The following is a 17772-nucleotide window of genomic DNA, read 5'->3' as shown; positions in this document are numbered from 1 at the left end:
GCCCAGAGACGAGGTTGGATCCCTGAGCCTGCAAATCAGCCTTCAAGACCTGAGTGGCCACAACCCAGAGCATCCAGATCTATATTCATTGTCGACCCTGCCCTGAGCCAGTGCAATTCTGTTCTCAGCATGGCGTCCGATGAAATGCTGAGAGACCAAGTACTGGTTTTTAATACTGTTCCTCCCTGGTTTCAGGGGAGCTGCCACAAGGCACCATACGTGCCAGCAACTCATCTGGGCCCCATGAAACTCTGGTGAGGGTGAATTTTGGCCTCTGAGTTTCCTATGATATCCGATAGTGGTCAGAACTTCAAAAGTGCAGATGTTCCCAAATGAAAAATCGCAAAGCTGACGTCCTTAAAGAATAAGACAGCCACTTGAATTGCATGGCATATATTTCAGGAATGACCTTTAGAAACATGGACACTTTCTTCTTCCCATCTCCCCTAGCAGCTAGTGCTGGAATATTTTGTGGAACATTTTAGGCAGCCACATGTCATCTACATATACGTTCCATAATGTAACGTCTCAATATTCCAGTGTAGTCTATAAGCATAGCAGCTCACGCCACAGTACAAAAGCAAACCAAACTGCTTGATGTTTTGGTTTAGCCTGACAATATTTGGCCACAAAACGTCTTGTTCATGCTTTTGGAACTAGTCATTCTAACATGCCATAGAAGACCTTCTTAAGTGCCCACTTCATGAAGAAATGTAGCTAAGTGCAAGGTAGTATTTCTTTCTTGTAGGTCATATTAATAAATGAGTGTAGCAGTCACTGTAAGTGATCCAAACCATGCCACTGAGGTTGGCTCCTTTGCAAGTACGCTTTTATACCAAGTCTACTCTAAAAATTCTGGGATGTAGATTCTGCTCTCACTTGCAACAGGGTACCTACCTAAGGACAGAATGCAGCATGTAACTTGCAATGTTACTTGCCAAAAAATCTTCCTTTATTTTTTTTTTCTTTCTAGTGTGAAGAGTTTTGCATACACTTAAATTTATAGCATACAATTAAGAACTGTGTACATTAATACTAGATCATCTTGTTATATGCATTCTGCACAAAAACGCACTGCAATTGACAGGTATTAAAATGTGACACAATTTCTACATTTTTAAATTTTGTTACGTAAAAGTATTTTTACAATTCAACATTAAAGAAATACAAATAAAATATTTCAGTACAAAAAGATTTGTGTTGTTCATACACTGAACGTATTTAAAGATGTTCTATACCAGAAGTATTTTACAATGCATTTGAAGGAATTACAGCCTTTTAAAGAACTCTTTCACTTGTAAAACTGTGTCAAAATGGAAGTGGCATCCACGTCAGTCCACCATGGTGGAGAGAAAGCAGCAGTTTCCTTAGATGGTGATTTCCATTTTGTTTGAGACATGTGAAAGCTGAATGGAGTTGTGGGTTTTACCAGGATGGGAGCATAAGGATTACTTCCTCAGTTCTCTCCACGGGAGTCTCAAAGGGTCAAAAAAAGGAAGGGATGAACAAGAGCACTTTTCATCTCTGCAGCAGAAGTTGCAGGACGTGCGAGAAGGATTAGGCCTCATCTTGTGAAAGGGTAAAGCGATGTCCTGGACCCTCAGCTGTGCAGATGCTCAATGAAGGTTCAGATCCTGCTGTGCCCATCTTTCTCGTAAAAGGTCTGAAAAGCAGTCAGATTTTCAGAGTGTGTGGTGACTTACAGCTGGAACAATGTTGTGTGCAACTCTGCGTGAGGAAGTTATCATAAAAACAGTCAAACTAATCAGACAAATGGTTCAGCGTGTACAAATTTCTGTATGAGCGCATCTTACTCATGTTATTTTTGAACCCTCTTCTGCTTGTAGGTCTGCAAAATGCCTTACCTAGTGGCTAGTGTGCAAGTCAGTTTTGCCATTAAGGGAGGAATACTTCACTAAGGTGAGCACTGAAGGTACTAGAAGTGAGTCAGTGAGAGCTGCCAGGGGAGAATACCTAGGAAAGGGCATAAGACAGAGGCAAGCAAATGGTGGTACTTTTGCAGCACGCTCACCCAGCAGTTTGCAGCCCAGAGACTTCCTGAATGTGTCTTTGTGTGTGAAAGCTCTCCAATGGGCTTTTCTTTTGGGGGCTTGGATTCCTTGGTTTTGAATGGTTCAAAAGGTTAGTATGCACAAAACTGAGCAGCAAGAAGTTCCATTGCTTAATTACACCAAGAACCACCGCCTGCTTACTGTCAGGCATCCATCTGCTGCTTGCATTTCATGGCACCTTTCTTTTCATTACGCTATTATCCTAAAATACACCGGTACATTGCGTGTTGCTCTTATTCAGGCTACCCATATCTCTCGCTTTGATGGGGGTCACTGTATTTGCCACTCAGAAATTATGAAGGTTCCCCAATGAACAACCGCTGTAGAAGGTTCACCCAGTTGCCAAGCCGCATCTTTTGTCCCTTTATTCTTTCTTCAGATCTCTTTTCTTTCCTTGCAAGTGCAGCTACCTCTAGACCAAATTTAATCCAAAGAGGGCAGTATTTCATCGATTTTGACAAATAGTTTCCCAACTTCTAGTACTCTGAAAAGTGCGGGGTACAGCTTGTGGGGCCCTCAGAACATTCTCTGATCAGGGTTTACTTTTCAGCTCTGCATACTGCCTAGCTTCCAGAGCATGTTTTACAAGTAATGAACACATTCCTGCTTAAGCTAATTAAAAATAAGAACTTCAACCACAATACCTCACATTCAAACCCAGAACAAATGGAGAAGTTATGAACGACCATTGATTTCCAAATTGTGTTAGCTGGATATTTCATTTACATTTACCTTTTCTTTTTTAGTTGTTATGTTAGCGAAATGTGATAGAGCAGGAGCACCACATTGGATTGATGCTACACATACCCAGCACATCTTCAATGTGGCATACTGATATGATATAACACCCTATAGGAACCACTTCACCTTCAGCTGGAGCATGATTTGTCTGGAGGTTGATGGTGATAAAGAAATCTATGAAGATAAACATCAATTAGAGCTAGATGGGAATTTTTCCTCGTAATGGAAAAAGCAAAGCAAATTAACTTGTATTTTTTCTAAACGCCTATTTTAGAAAAAAAGAACCTATAGAGAGATATAGGTTAAAGTAAGTACATGTGGATTGCTGTGGAACTCTGAATTAAAAATACAGTATAAAATTAAATTATTTTTCTAAAAGGAAAAATCAGTGTTTCAAAGACTTTTCCCTAAATCAGGATTTCACCAGAATTTATACTTTTCTAATAATGATGCTGATAATAATGTCAGCTGTAGTAATGAGCTGACATTTATTGTTAAAGAAACATTTCCCTAGAAGTTTACTGTTCTGTTGTGGTCTGCTGGTAAAAAATTAGGCTCCCACCCCCTTACCCCATCCCGCCCAAGGCTGCAAAGATGACAGAGTTCAAACTCTGCCCTCACGCAGTGCTTGTGCAGGAGGATGGATTTAATCCCAACTTGCTTTCTAACAGGATGGAAGATGGATGTGTGGAAACCAGCAGTCCCTCCCCTGCTGAGCCATGTGGGTTTTGTGCTAGAGCAGAGGATTGGTTCCGTGACCCCATCTTCTCCCACACAGGGGCCTAATGGATTAAAAAAACAAAAAAAAAACCCTTTCTTTTTTAATATCTTGTAATCAATGTTTCAATTGCTTGAACTTCTACAATGTCTCTGGCAAGCTGGCCTGCTTTGTGTGTTTACATATTTGCTTCCATGTGATGCCCCCTCAGAAAAGTGTCTAGAATGGATGCTCATTGCATCCTCCTCATTTCTAATTAGAAAAAAAATTGGTCTTGTTTAATTCAGATCTTGGTGGCTGCACTGAAAGATAAACCATGCTTGGCAATGATGTGGTTTACCTCAGTTACCAGCTGATACAAATTCAACAGCTGCCAATTGTGACTTTTCTGGTCTCTGCTTGGGATTTGTGCTGTTGCTTGGTGAGACTTGAATATGCGCAGGTTTTAGTCTGGGGTCTGTAATCCAAAACACATAATAGAACCACTTTGCTTTGGGGAGATGGGAGAGGAATTCATAATACAGTCTAACAAAGTAGCACTTTTCCATTTCCAGTTAGTGTTCTACAATAAAGCTGCCTTTGTCTGCAGTGATAGTTAGGAGAAACTCAAATAAATCAGAACATATGAATCCAGAATATCAATAAGGTTCTGAACTATGTGGGATGCTTAGAAAATGAAAAACAGAGCAGATTAGTGTTGGTCAAAAGCATGGATGAAAGAAGAGCAATAAATTCCAAGAGCAAATGTAACCAGATACAATGAGACTTGTAATAGATCAAGGTCAATTGTTGACTAAAACAGTTTAGTATAGATGAATGAAGAATAATCGAGACCTTATGAGACTTTATTGTGCGAGTCTTTAAACCATTTAAATAGTTGAAGTAAAAAAGGCTAAGAATCAACAAGACAAGTTGGCATTTCATGTTATTGAGTGATATGAAATAGCAAAACAAAAGATAGGTTTTCACCTATAGAATAATGCTAATTTTTTAGTTCACACAGACTACTGCTTTGGGGGCCTTCATGAAATACAAAAACAAAATGTCAAAAGATAAATAATTTGACAAAGCAGAAGAAAAACTCATGTGTCAGGGACATTTTAAATGTGAGGGAGATGAAGAGTAATGTTTGAAAGCAGTAAAACTGTTTGAAACACAATGCTAATATATATACTTTAGAAACCAATATCAGTAACTAACCCATCCTTGTTACCATTTTCAAAGCAGGATTCTAAAAGATACTTGCTTCTTCTTTGTGACACACATGTCCTGAATAAAATTCAATCCCTTTCACTTGCTTAAAAAAAGCGAGTTAGCCCAGGAGAGTGGATGAATAGAGCCAGCAAAATTCTATTAAAATAACATCAAAGTGTTAGTATGCATTCATTTTTCCCAAACTATTGACTTTAATCAAATCTGTGTTTTCAGTGGAGCTTATTAGAGTTGCAAAATATCCGGTGCTGATCCAGCTTGGTTTACGATAATGGACGGCATTGGGAGCAATAAGACCAATTTTCAGTGCTTTTGAAATTCCGTCTTCCTGTCAGTTCTTTACCAGTGATATCCAGGTGTCATTTCTGTTCATATAAGCTGTGGAAATAGAGAACCACCTCTCTGCCTGGTCTGTGACTAGTATTTCAGAAATATTCTCTCTCCTGGATTTTTTTTTTTGGCAGTGTGCCTCAAGAGTTACTCTGCCCAGTTTTGTCTCCTAATTTTCAGTGCAGCTTTCCCTCATTTCTTTCCCCCCCATTAAACTGGAAACAACTCATTTGTAGCAAATATTTAAAAAAAAAAAAAAAAAAAAGCCCTATACATCTAAAAAACCCCAGCCTTTTTGGAATGAGAGGCCAACAATCCGTAAATTTTCTCCTTGAAGTTTTTGACACAAAATGGGGTTGAGCTTCAGGTTTTGAAGTCGTCTATGTCACTCTGGTCCCAAAGTCCACATCAAAAGGCTATCTGATTCCCTGTTGGTTTTCATCCTATTTATTATGTAGCGAATATAGTATATTTATTTTGCACATAGTTTGGTAATATTTTACACTACTGTTTGCAATGGTTTGAATATTGGAGAGAACAAAGCAGGAGTCATCAAGTCTACTTTTTGCAAACCTTAAATTAAATAGGCTTGGTAACGTGAAAAAACAGAATCAAATCTATTCTTCAATTGGCTAGCCAGCTTGGTAGTTAATTGCAGGTTTTTTTAATATGTACAAGGAACATGGCTGTAGTATATTAATTTGCAAATACAACAAAGTGCTTTCCCACTCCAAGGAATTTTAACGTGGAGAGGCAAGAAACAAGGAGGGTAGTAGTGGTTGCTAAGCCGGGTGACTGATTCCAGAGATACTTGTTCTTTCTGTCTCTGCTGGTTTGCTCAGACTAGTCTGAACCTCCGTGTTTGCACGTACTGAGCTTCTCTGATTTAACAGGCATTGAGGCAAGCAAGCTTTACCCATCTGACAAAAGCCGAGACTAGAAAAAATCCCAGTGACCCAGCTTGTGTATCAGAGCATATTGACATGAATGTATTTACGGTTTGGAGCTATACCTTCTCATAACCACATTTTTGCCATATGGTGTGCACCTGTGGATAGCTGACAGCACATTTCAGTACAGTGTGACTTTTTTTGGGTTCAAACTTGCCTTGTTAAATCTCCCCAGCTATGGACAGCAAAACTATGTATACAAAAAAGCTTTTCAGAGGGAAGGATAAAGGCTAATGGATTTTAATGATTCTATATTTTTCCAAATAAAAATAGATGGGACATTATCCTTAACATCTGCTGGTGTTTTCTTATACAATAGGATCTAGCTCCTTAAAAGTGGTCTCGGAATGTTTCATGTGAGCTAGTATTATGATCCTTTATGCAGGTGACCCAGGGAAAAAGGGACTTGCCCAAGGACACCCAACAAATCGTGCCAAAAGCAGAACTCAGCTCCCCAGCTGTGTCCTGGACAGCCATGCACCCACAAAGGGCCCATTGAAAGCACTGTTGATGAAGAGGTTTCCCCCATACACTTGGGCTTCACAGTGGTCTTTCTGAAAAGCAGTAATAAATAGATGAAGGGATTGTGGAGCTTAGAGATGCGTGGTGTGCTTGGTGGCGTGTCACTCAGCCACTGAAATAGCATAATTGCCAGGAAGCTTGGGAAAGCTCTGCTCATCCTGGGCTCTGTCTACTGGGTCTGAGGAATATAACAAGACTGATTCCCATCTGAGCTTGAAGGCCATAAAAAAAGGGCAATCTCCTCAGTGCCTTGCTGTTCCCACTATGATAGCAGTATTATGCTGTGAAACATTAAAATGTCCAATAATCCTGCTTTCTTCTCTCTGGCTGGGCGCAATGATGAAAGCAAATGCTTTCAGAGTCCACAATTTGATTTTGGGTGTAAGGTACCCTACCACACAGGCCAAAGGGTAAAGGGAGAAGATGCAATTGGGCATAAGGTTATAAGAGGAGACTCAATTTCTGGGACTTGAAATTTAATTTTTAGTGATTCTTCTTTAATGTACGACTTTGTGTGTTTCACATGTACTTTCTCACTGCTTCTTTACACGACTCGTTCTGTGAAAGTTGGTGGTGACAATGCAAATGTTGAGATGCTTAGATTAGAAGTATGATGAGTATTATATTAAAGTGACTTCCCTTTCAGGAATTATAACTTAATCAACACAAATATTTGCAGCAGTAACTGTACTTGCAGTTCTGATACTGAAATTCGTACCCAAGACCCAACAGACCAATTTCCACTTCAGCGTTTTGCATTACAGCAAGGAAGGTAGTCGGGTTTTGCCCCCAGAAAGTGCAGGGACAAGAAAAGGGGCCAATTTTTTTTAAAAAAGCGGGGAGGAGCCCCGCGCGTGGTGTGCGGGAGCCCCGTTTCCCGGGGAAGCTGGTGATGCCGGGCAGGCCCCGCCTGCAGACAGCCGCGCAGAGAAGCGCGCTGATCGCCACTAAGAGGTTAGCAGCTCGCCAGAAGCCCGAAGCTGCGGGGAGGCGGCGTTAGTTTTAGTTCATCACAGCCGTGGTTCGTTGTTCAGCAGCGAGACGCGCTGACCGTGCCGGGACTGCTGCGGCCGCCGCAGCCCAGCCCCGGGGAGGCAGCAGGCCGCCTCGGGCCCCGCCCCCTGCGCAAGCCCCGCCCATCCCTCGCCGCCTGTCACTATCCGCACCGCGGAAGGGGTCGGAGGTCTTCGCGGGAAGGCGGGGTGGTAGCCCGAGTCACGTGACGGTGCCAATATGGCGGCGCCGTGGCGGTGGCGCGGTGGCGGCCGCTGAGGGAGGTGCGTCTCTTCCGGATGATGGGGCCGCGGCGCGGCCGCAGACTCTGAGCGCCGGCCCCGGCGACCCCCTGCCTGCCCCGCGGCGGGGCCGCCCCGCCATGCAGCCCCCGGCCCGCGAGCAGGACGCCCGCACCAAGAGCATGTTTGTGTCGCGGGCCCTGGAGAAGATCCTGGCAGAGAAGGAAGCGAAGCGGCCCCCGCACGGACAGCTGCGGAGAGCCTGCCAGGTGGCGCTGGGTGAGTCCGCCCGGCACGGCACGGCACGGCACGGCACGGCACGGCACGGCACGGCACGGCCCGCGGGACTCCCCCGCCTCTGCCGGGCGCCGGGCTGGGAGCCGCGACCCCTCCCCGGCCTGGGGGGATGGCAGAGGGCACCGCTGGCGGCGGGGGGGGGGGGGGAAGAATCCCTGCTCGCCCTGTCCGGCGGGGGCAGGAGGCCGTGCTACCGCCCCGGGTGGTGTCCTCTGCCACGTCGGATCCCCGGCGGGGTGCGAGCGAGTCCCGGGCCCCCAGCTGCGAGGCTGCCGGCCGGGGCCCCGGCTGAGCTCGGGACTTTGGAGTGGGGGGAAAGTTCTCTCTCTAACACGAGACCCGCAAATACGAGGGGGAACCCCCAAATATCTCTTTAATTAAGTTCTGGTCTCGAAACAAAAGGGGCTTGGGTTTGTCACTTTAGAACCAATTTTGAGAAAATTGATTATAAGCTTTTATAGGAAACAGGCTGTTTAAGGCCCTCGACTTGCGGAGTCTCAAATCTCCCAAGGCTAGTAATCTGACATCTTATCTCCAACTCGTGGTTGGACTGGCTAAAAGCTGTTAGCAGCATAGCCAAATATACGCAATGTCTGTGGTGTCTTGCAGAACTGAAAATACTTTTTGTGAAGTTGGTGGACTGGTCCTGAAATTTTCTGCAAGTACAAATTGATGATATACGTCTCTGTGTTAAAGTTATGAAAACATATGGTGTGTCATGAAGCGGAAGAAGTAAGCTGGGTAAAGCAGTATAGCTCTTACGGTTGGAGTTCTCAGTGGCCTTTCTTAATTTGCAAAAGTGACATGTCTCTTAGAGTTTTGGTTGCTTTGCACCAATATTTTTCCTTTAATTTGGGAACATTTGCTGTGTCCAGAACAGAAGAAAAGACAGCTTGGATATGTAAGGAGACTGGGCAGATGCAAATTCTGTCCAATGCGCAGTGAAAGCTAGCTTGAAAAATAGCTGTCATTTCTATCTTCCTTCCCACAATCCTTATCTTCAAGAAATTTGTAGGAGCTAATTGTAGTGATAGTAGATCCAGAGAAAGGTAACCAGATAGAAGGGTATTTTTTTATTATTATTTGAAGTTGACATTGTGAGCAATAGTATTAACACGTGTGCTCCAGCGATTAGAGACTACTTTTCCTACTTGCTTCCTTTTCCTGATTTCTTCCCCAACAACCCCAACATGCACCCAACCCATTTACAGGACTGGGAACCTGTTTTGCTGCTATGTAATTATATTTAGCGGGTGAGAAAGGGAACTTCCTTGAAAGATTAGTGAAGGTCTTTATCTTTGTTAACACATCAAAGACTATGATTTTGGGAGAGGGGTATTGTGCAATAGCCACCTATTAGCATTTGCATGTTGGGTTATAACTATTCTATGTCTGCATATTTTAAGGTACAGTACATTTCAGGGTAGCTAATGCTTGTGATGATGGACTTTTTTTTTGCTAGCCTTGCTTGGAAAAAAAAGTCCATGTGCTTTCCTGGGCTAAAGCAGAGGTCAGCATGAATAGATAACCTCCTGTTGCCCAACTGTCCTGCCCTAGCAGGGCCTTGATTACTGTACTAAAGGATCTCTGTTATATTTAGTGAATGTTTTTGCACCATTTTAAGCTACCAATATGAATGTGGTTTCTTTTACTTAGGTGTGATTTTTTTTTTTTTTTCCCAAATTTCATTCTGTTTAGGTTAAGCTCTTTTTTACTCAAATGAAAAAATAAGTTTTGTTTACATATACTTAGGTTTAATTGAACTTATACTTTATATTAACTAAGACTGTGACTTCAGTTTCAAAAGTGTTAACTTAATTATCAAGACCTGTGCAACAGTAAATGTGCTAGGAAACATGGGAAGAACATTACTGCAGTCTGAGGAATTCAGACCGAACTTCGTAATCTACACAAACTATTATTATTATTATTATTCTTCAAAACACTGAAGATCCTTTCATCCATAACAAAGTCCAGTTAACTCTATAATTAATTCGGTTTGAGAGAAATGCGAAGTTAACTTTATGAAACTGGTAATTGTGTCAGCTGTTGTCTTCTGGTTTTTCTTTTCGCCATGTCACACTTCGAATAATCCCTTTCTACCTCTTACTAAATTCCATTTGCTGTGCCATCTTATTTATACAACGGTCTTTTTAATGGAGCCTCGAGGTATTGTACCATTTATAAACCAGTCAACATAGGCACAGGTCATGTGTAAGTGATACCTGCTCTTGGTACTAGGGAAGTCTGCGATGCATCTTTTTTCTGACTAGAGAGGAACTGGTGTATTCTACAACTGCCTAATGTAAATTAACCTGCAGCTATTTCTACAATTTCTGCTGTAGCGTTACTGCAGTAGTGTGTCTGTATATGCTTTAAATTTTTTGTTTAGTGAGACAGAGGAATATATTTCTAACTGTGGGAATGATACCCTTGTTTTCTTTTACGAGTTCTTTATTGTTTTGAGTGTGTTCAACTCCTAAGAAATTAAGTAAATTACTACTGAAAATTGTTGTTGTTCTTATATAGGAAATAAGGTATTCTTTCATTCTAATTTTAATCTGTTCTAATAATTTTAATCGTTCTAACTTTAAACTGTTCTTACCCTTTTTTCTCATCCTTTCCCAGTAATACACCTTTCACTGGACTAATACTGTACAGTTTTGGACTGCAAAATATCTTCATGACTTTGTAGAAATGAGAAGTAACATAGGCTCATGTAGGACCTAAACACGAGAAGTGTGGAAGAAAAGGAACAAAACCAGTTCCCAGTGGTGGTTTTTTTGGTGTTTTTTTTTCTCTGTCCACCCCCTCCTTTGAAATATACAGTGTTAATGTTGAGTAAGTACAGTTTGAATAGATTCCTTCATTCAGTCTCTTGCTTCATCGGTAGGTGTAACGGTTGTATCCTGTACTCTTAGTGCCAGTAAGCCCCAGGAGAGAGTGGAAGAAATGGAGGTTTTTAAACAGAGAAGCTGTTCTGCTCTGCTTTAGAAAACTGTGTTTTTAAGAAAAGTTGTTTTCAACAGACAGCGAGTGTATTGTATAAAAATAGTTGCTTAATAAGCATTTGCATTGAGCTCTGTGTATACATGGTTCTTAGTAAATCTACTGAAATAATCTCTGTCCTGAAAAATTTACAGTGGAACACAGACAGTGTGTATCACAGCAGTTCATATTGGTCTAATGCTAATTGTGCACCTGGGTCTCTCACATAAACTATTAGGATTGTTTTTAATGATATACTGTGCAGCCTGCCTGGTTATGTGACCTTCTTTGCTTGCCTAGGCACCTCCACGTGCATATCTTTGAAGTTTGTAAACAGCATAATTTGTTTAGTTAGCTTGTTAATGAGTTTAAAAATAATAATCTCTTAAACCATGCCTTCACTTAAGAAGCTAGTTGTGCGTTTTAAGAAGTCTCTGAGTATAAATGTCACGTCTAAAATGAGCCTGTGTTTCTGAGTTCAGTAGCCTTTTGGCTAGCATGTTTTGAGAACACTGGGTCAAAGAGGAGCTAATCTGGCTTCATTGTGGCAGCCTTTTCTAAAGGGTTCTTTATAGATCGATAGAATCAATAAATGCGGGGTGTTGGGTTTTTTTTTTTTTTGATTTAAGTTTAAGGCAGCCTGGAATTAGGCAATGCAGTAGACTTTACCGGGTTGGGGGGAGGGAAGCTTTTGCTGCTGTTCCATGTGTTTGTATTGGCACTGCTGTCTGGTGTTCTGACAAGCTATGGAAAGACATTGCTTGTGCCCTTGTGCTAACACAAGCTATGCCATTTTTCTGCACAGGAAAGAGTTTTCTTCCACTGAGACAAACTTGACTGTACATTAGGTTGCATCTAATTGCAGGCAGGCAATTATTTCCTCCATTTTAATATATAGTTTTGAATACAAGCAAACCACCCATCTAATACAGAATGGTAGTTACTCTCAGCATGAGCTTCATCCTGCTTTTATTATGGCCAGAAGCTCTGGAAGAAATTGTTGCAAGGCCTTGCTTGTTGTTCCAGTTGTGTTGCCTGGTAGGAATGCTGAAAGGCTTGTGTCGAGTGGGCAGCACACGTAGTGCCCAGAGTTGAAGGTGTTTCTGACTGAAGTAGATGTGATGTGTGCCGACACATTCTGGCCTTAGCTTTAGTACTGAAAGCACCAAGTGAGGCGTCAGTGTTGTGCTGTGATAACCAAACGTTGACCAAAATTCAGGCTGCGTTCTGTAGCTGTGGAAGGGAATTGAGCTGTGCCCCTTAATTCTGTGACTGGAAGAGGAGAGTGACAGTGGCAGTAGGATTCTGGAAGCTAACTGTGCCTGGTCAGGGCTTGGCAACAGACTTCAATTAGGCAACAATTTCTGTTTCACTCACTTTTGGTGGTCAGACCACCAAATGAGTGCTTCAAGTGTGGAGATTTCCAAACTATTTTGATGCAATCAGTAGCAGAGGCATGCCTGTAACTTGCTTTTGTCCTTTCATTTATTCTTTTTGGCCAGCATTATTTATTAAAATACTGTTGTGGTGCAGATGGTTTTATATGGCTTTAGAAAAACCTTTATATAATAAAATTGTGGGGAGCTTGGTCAGGCCTTGGTTAGATTTTTTTTTTTTAAATGTATGGAGTATTTCTGAGAGTCAAATTGTCCAAGAGACCCCCCTCCAAGGGACCCCCCCACCCAACAGGTCCTCGCTGTCCACCTCCCACAAATAGTATGATAGAATGAAGATGGTGTATATGACCTTCAATTTTCCTTCTGCCATCGGCTGGGTGCAGTGGGAATAAGGATGCCAAAACTGAGCTGGATTAACTGAGACAAGTTTTGAGTAATAAGCTGGCCAGACTAGTGGACACTGAACAGGTTTCAGTTTCCGCTCAAGGATCACAAAAGTTAGGCTTTGCCACAACTTCTGAAGTGGCAGCTGCTGAGGAGGAGTGGGAAGTGGGTGACTGTCCAAACAAGAAAACCCCTAAAGAAAACTCACATTCACTGAGCTAGATGTATCAAATATGGATTTTTTTACTGTATCTCTGATGATATTCACATTATTGATCTGCCAATGGTGAAAAAAATTGGCAGCAACTTTTTAATAGGTAAAATAGCTTTCTATTTCATATGCTATAGAAATACCTGTGAGTATTCAAAAGGTGTCTGGTCTGACCTGACCAAAACATTATCAAATTAAGCAAGCCTTTTATTTCCAAACTAGACAAATTATCATTTTTAGTGCAAGGAGGTCCACTTGGCCAACTTGGGCAGTCTTTCTGCTTTGGAAAAAATAAACTTAGTTCAGAAAGTGTGGAGTTTTTGCAATTGTTAAAAAAAAAAAAAAAGAGAAAAAACTGTAAACCCTAGTTCTGCAAGGTTTCTGAAATACAGCATTAACTGTGGTATAGCTGACCACCTTGGTGGCATCCTGCTGTACTTGGGATTCTGGCTGTAGCTAAAATATGCCTTTCTCTGCCAAGACCTGGAGGCAGGACTAAGCATTCTGAATGTGTAAAGCTACCCAGAAAACTCTGTTTTAAGTAACCAGCTCCTGTAGGTGACAGGAGTACACTGCTCTAATAGGAAGACAGATCTAAATAGGGACACGATAAATTGGTGGGTCCTTTCGTATATGTTATCCTCAGTAGCTCTGTGGATCATAATATGGTGTTAAAGATGGGAAATCAATAAAATCAAGAGGACTGAATTCAAATTTTGCTGACTTGAACTTCTCACTAGCCATCCTGGATACTGGAATGAAGAAAACAGCGATCCAAGAAGTGGTGCTGTGTTAAGATTCGCATTGTCTATCTGTTTGGCATGGGGACCCGTGGTTATTTCTTATCAACAGTCTCCATTCTGTGGACTCTCCTTACCAGCTGAAGCCTGAAGTATTAGGGGATGACGATGCTGGGTTTGCAGTGTTGCAGAGCTGCAGTTACTTCTAATTCTGAAATCTCAGGCACTGGGGCTTTGCGCTTGGCTCAGCTTGTTGCCTTGCCACTGGCTTGTGCAATATTGGAAAGTGAAAATTGTCTCTCCTTTACAACTACTGGGCATGGTTGTTTGCATGATGGACTTGATTAGAAAATGGTGGGCTTCTGAGCAGAGCCATGATGCATTGTGGGCCTGTGACTCTTCAATTTTTCTGTTGTCTATTCTTTTGTTGACTATAGGGTGGCTAATGTTCCTTCAGTTCTTGTTATATCATTTATTGCTAATGGATGTCATACTGCCTTTTTCGTGACTGCTGCCTGTGTTGGCTTTCATTAATGAGAGAGATGGCAGACAGAATAGCAAGTCCCCATCCTGGATGTAGTTGATATCACTCACAGCTTGTAGTTATACAGGTTTCCTCTGCATTTTGCTTCCATTTTCTCAATAAAATAGGGGTAGTAATGTTACAAAATAGGCATACTCCGCAAGGATTAATTCTTGTAACATTCATTGAATAACAGGATTGTGCAAAAAACTGTAATATGTGTTTGTTGCAGTCCTTGTTCATTGGTATGTTTTGTGTATTGATGCTTCTGAGAGAGAAGAAATTATGGAGGTTCACAGACAGGGCTGAAATCATCTGAGCTCTGAACATCTAATACCAAACAATGATGCCCCTCCAGAGTTGTGGAGAACAAGTACTGAGTGAAGGATCTGTTTCTGGTAGCTTTGCAATTGAAACAAGTTTTGTGGGCATGATAATTTGCAGGCATGTGAGATGGGGTGGCATGGACAGGATTCCACATGGTTGTAGCTGTGCAGCCTTACTATGTGTGCTATTTTTGATATTTTTTGTCAGTGTTCAAAGTATGTGCTTATGCGGTGTCTGGTGTAGTGCAGTTCTGGTCTGTGTTGTGCATCATGGTGATATGTTAGAAATCCTCAAAAAGCCATACTAGGATCTTTCGGATTTGCTCCTGTATACAATAGAAATGAAAGAAATACTTTTTTCCCTGTATTTGATTTTTATGAAAAGCTCCCTAAAAATTGTAATTAAAAAAAAAAGCTCTGCTGGCAAAATGACAGCATGCATTTAAGATTCCTTCTCTCTCGGAGAGTTTGTTTGTTCAGCTGATGTCATATTGTGACATTTAACAAAAGCGGCTAACTATCATTGTAGTTAACAGGAAGGTCTAATGCATTGAGCTTACGGCTTATGCAGTGGCTTAAAGACTTCTGCAGACCTGAGCTCTCTATGATGTAGACCTACTCTTGAAAAAAAATTGCATACTATACCTGTGTTTTCTAAAGACATCTTTTGTTAAAAATATTTGGAAAAATTAGCTTTTTCATGTAGAAGTTGAGAGATATGCCTTCCAATAAATGGTGTAACTGTCTACAATTTCTGAAGCTGAAGATGTTAGAGGAAAGGAATAACAAATACTGAAGTGTAAGACTTCTGGTTTGAAACAGTTTTGCTTTGTTACATTTTCCTTATTTGTGTTAATGATAGTTTATGTTGGGTGTTAAATGCTTTGATTTTTTTTTTTCTTTCTTCCAGATGAAATAAAAACTGAGCTGGAAAAGCAAAGGTAAATTATTAACTGTTGTAAACTATGCCAGAAAACAGCAAGTGGAATAATTTAATAGTGGAAATGTAAGAATGTATATACATCATGGCAATGAGTTTGTGAATACCCAGTTACACACCTTTCTGCCAAAAACAAGATATGGCCCATGTGTTCCAATTACACGATGTTTGTGGCTATGGGTACTCAAGCCATAACTGCCTCCGAATTTCACTATGAAAAAATTGCAGAACTTCTAAAAGGTGCTAGTTTTTCAGATCCTTTTACTGGGTTTAATATAGCCTGATAGGAAATCATAAAGAGCAGTAGGTATCCTCTATTTGATAGTATATGCTCTTAACTACCTAGATCAAGAATATCAATTGAAATATTACTTAAATCCAAATTTTAAAACAATTTTCCAGCACTGTGCTATGATTTAAAATGAGAACCCAAATGTGTTTCTCTTTGCTTAGTATTCCTCATATGGGCCCTGTTTAATTCAGAATAACTTCGATCGCTCTATCATTAAGTTGTGTAGGAGTTTCCCAGTGTTTCAGGTAGTGGGACAGCGTTAGAGTGTAGTGAGGGAAGAGTTAAGTTGAAGAATATATGAAAAAGATCAGATGCAATATAAATAAATGTAAAGTGTTTTTTGCGTGATTTTTAAAGAAAATGGAACTTTAAGAAAGTATGTGTGCGAGAAACTTGCGTTACATTTGTATGCTGCTATGTACTGTTCAGCTTTAAATTTAGAAAAGGAGGAAGTGTAGTTTGCTGTGATATACATGTTTAGAAAAAATAATAACTCTTCTTATCTGACCTAGAGAAGGCACTGCTGCTCCACCAAAAGCAAACTTCATTGAAGCAGGTAAGTATTTCCTTCCATTTGAACTGGCCTGCCAGTCAAAGTCTCCACGCATTGTCAGTACTTCCCTGGATTGTTTGCAGGTAAGTGTTCTGTTTAAACTTGGACAGAGTGAAGTGGACAAACATGCAGTTGCAAAAATCTTGTGTGCTGTTGGCATTCTTAGAGTGAAGAAGTAATACTGTCCTGAGTACATACAGCTGGGCAGATACCCACTATGCCTACTTAGATGCATAAACCATGCAAAATGGGTTATTATCAGGCTTGGCTGAAAGTGCATCTTGTCAAAGTCAGAAGTGTGTCTCTGTTGTTCTGTAGTGAAGCAAGCCTTTATTGAAGGTCATGAATGCTTCCATTATTCAGTAAACATGTTTCACCTGTGGTGCTCCAAAAGGAATATTTACCATGCTGTTTCTTGTAGTGCTGATGTGATGGGAGGTCAGACTCTGGAATCTGTCTACCTTCTTCCTCCTTAGATTCTTACAGAAAAAACAAATGCATCTTAAGAACAGAACCTTTCTGTTGTGAATAGGTACAAAGATTGATGTTAAAAAACTTCGTCTGCTTACCATAGGAAGAAGTGGTCTGGGTGGAAAAAGCTTGTATTATCACTTACTGAATCTGTTTTGTCCTGATGTGTGAACAGTCCAAGTATTTGGTAGCCAGACTACTGATGGTGTTAAATTTTTGTGTTATAACTGGTTAAGTGAGGTATGCTGACTAAAACCCCCTTTTTATGCTGTACTTAACTGTCTTTTACTTAATAGCATATAATTGTCTAACCTGCATTCTTTCTACCTAGAAACTCATTGCATATGGACGTATCACTGGCAATGCTCCAGACAGTGGAGCTCCTGGAAAACGACTGATTGACCGAATAGTTGAAACCATTTGCAATTGCTTTCAGGGTCCTCAAACAGATGAAGGAGTACAGCTGCAGATAATTAAGGTATTTTATTTGGTTCATTCTGGTGCAATGTTAATTTGCTTTCTCTGTCTTTGATTTTGTAACTGAAAAAGATTTTATGCAAAGCACTACTTAGGGCCCAGTTTCTTCATTTCTCACGCTGTTAGATGTGTCATTGAATTCAGGGAGGCTGTCACCACGTCGGAATTGGTGTGTGAAATGTATTTCTTCTTGGCGAAGCAGAACATAAGGGACTACTTTATAAATGTTTGTCCTTCTTTCTGGGATGAGCCATGGCCTGGATACTTTATCTTGCAGACAGCTCGATGTTCATCTTCTAGGCTAGTAATGCCCATATTCATTAGGCCAATGAATTGCTATCAGCCTTCAACTGAAGGCATTGTAACTGTGATGCAGTATCATGGCCTGCTGCT

General features: G+C 41.1%; 1 pseudogene; it reads left to right on the top strand.

Moving 5' to 3' along the window:
• The first annotated feature begins 7920 nt into the window (after positions 1-7920).
• Positions 7921-17772, top strand: part of LOC132321606 (brefeldin A-inhibited guanine nucleotide-exchange protein 2-like) — a 36855-nt pseudogene continuing 27003 nt past the window's right edge.

This window comes from Gavia stellata, unplaced genomic scaffold (assembly GCF_030936135.1).
Source record: "Gavia stellata isolate bGavSte3 unplaced genomic scaffold, bGavSte3.hap2 HAP2_SCAFFOLD_52, whole genome shotgun sequence".
Taxonomy (NCBI): Eukaryota; Metazoa; Chordata; class Aves; order Gaviiformes; family Gaviidae; genus Gavia; species Gavia stellata.
Note: the sequence above shows the minus strand (reverse complement) of the source record. Positions and strands in the feature narration are given on the sequence as shown.